Source organism: Leopardus geoffroyi, chromosome B4, assembly GCF_018350155.1.
Source record: "Leopardus geoffroyi isolate Oge1 chromosome B4, O.geoffroyi_Oge1_pat1.0, whole genome shotgun sequence".
NCBI classification, from domain to species: Eukaryota; Metazoa; Chordata; class Mammalia; order Carnivora; family Felidae; genus Leopardus; species Leopardus geoffroyi.
Window position 1 is genome coordinate 119,842,862 of NC_059341.1, and position 1,929 is coordinate 119,844,790.

The 1,929-nt window shown below is 40.1% G+C and overlaps 1 pseudogene; it reads left to right on the forward strand.

Moving 5' to 3' along the window:
• The first annotated feature begins 1,181 nt into the window (after window positions 1–1,181).
• Window positions 1,182–1,454, forward strand: LOC123591887 (annotated as a pseudogene).
• The last annotated feature ends 475 nt before the right edge of the window (window positions 1,455–1,929 follow it).

The following is a 1,929-nucleotide window of genomic DNA, read 5'->3' on the forward strand; positions in this document are numbered from 1 at the left end:
TTATAAGTCAGCAAGGGGATTCTGCTTATAATAAACCAGAGACCTCATCTGTTGCATGTTCCTTCTCAACCCAATACTTCCACACGTGCCAGGGAAGAAGTATAGAGCTAAGCAAAGTGCACACTGACTCATAAATTTTCCACCAGGAGGTAACACATCATTTCAACTCACGTTTCACTGGTCAGTGTGAGTCATATGACAAGGCCTAATTTCAAAGGCAGTAGTGAAGTAAAATCCAATCACAGGCCATTAAAGAGCAAATACTTAGTTTGCAGTGCTGATAACTCTCACAGTGAACAATATCCATCCCAGTGGGAAATGCCAAAGCTGCCAATGGTAAAGAACTTGATTCTACCCAGAGTCTGAGTGAGACCTCTCTGAAACTGAACAGAATGACAAGTTAGTAAGAGCTCTAATTTCTTTGTGCTTAAATTTATATAAAGGAAAGAAAATTTAGTTATTAGACTTTTGATCTGGGGGCTGTTTTTATATTGCTGATATTATATTATTTGGAAATTTTATGTTGCCATCTGTGCTTATTTCTGATATTCTCTAACATAGTTGGGCATAAATTGAAATAAGAAATAGAATGGGGACTCATTTTCAGGCAAGAATGCAGAGCAGCTGTGCTGATCATTTAATTTGTTCTCCTCTTCTGTCCCATTTCAGAGCCTTCTCACAGCAAAAGAAAATCCACATGATTCTCAGGGAAGTTGTGGCTGGAATTAGAAGTCTGCTCTTAAGAAGGAAGAAGCAAGACCATCTGGAGAAACTGACCTCTCCTCTACCAAGGAAATTTGCCACACTGCCCATGGAAAACCCTAAGAATTAATAAAAGGTCAAAAAGCTGAGGAATATCAAGGAAAGGTATTACTCCCTGGGGTGAGTTGTCCTAAAGTTGAGTCTTGGAGGGATGATATTGGAAAACCTGATTGTTGCCATGGATCCAGGCTGCAGTTCCCAGTTGAGCTTTACCAATGATAAAGCTGATTTTTTTTTTATCTCCATCAAACTATAGCACTTAGTTCTCAAATGGCTTGAAAGTTGGAAGAGTAAAAGATGTGATTAAAACCAGAACAGATACTTAGAAAACCTTAAACCAGAACACTTCTTTCAAATATGTCTTACTTTTTTCTTTCTGCACCCGCTCTCATGGCAGTGGCAGCAGGTGTGCCCTTGACATGCAGACCTATGCACACAAGCTCATGGACCTGTACCGGCCACGGAAATGCTCCGCCAGCAACCACCATCATCACTGCCAAGGACCACATGTCCATCCAGATGAATGTAGTCACAGGGTTACAGGCAGGTTCAACCATCAGTTTAAAACCTACACTACATGTGGGGCCATTAGTAGGATGGGTGAGTCTGATGACTCTATCCTCTGACTGGCCAAGGTTGATGGCATTGTTTCCTGGAGAAGATCATGGACGTGGAATATTTGTCATAAATAAATGGCAACACCCCCATAATATATGTATATATAACCTTAGAATCTGAAAATGTAAAACAGATAAAAGTGGAATTATTTTAGTGAAAGAGGAGAAAATGAAGCTATGAAGCCCATCTACTCAGGTGCCCCTCACTTTCTGTGGGGCCTCTGAGTGCTCCTCAGAGCACAGCTTGAAAACCTCTGCCTTAAAAAAAGAAAGAAAAGACAAGATGAAAAGAAAAGAAAAAAGAGAAGAGAAGAGAAGAAAAGAAAAGAAGAGAAAAGAAGAGAAAAGAAAATCACTGCCTTAAAAAATTAGAATCACCAGCCACTTGATACAGAGGATGAACTGGCCATTTTTAATTATGCTGTGACCACCAGAGGAGCGTAATCTCTACATTACTCCATAAAAAACATTCTGATCTCTCCTTTCAAAGTATCCACAAAAATGAGGACTCTCCTTATCCTCACTGACCATACTGGGTACACTCTCCTGA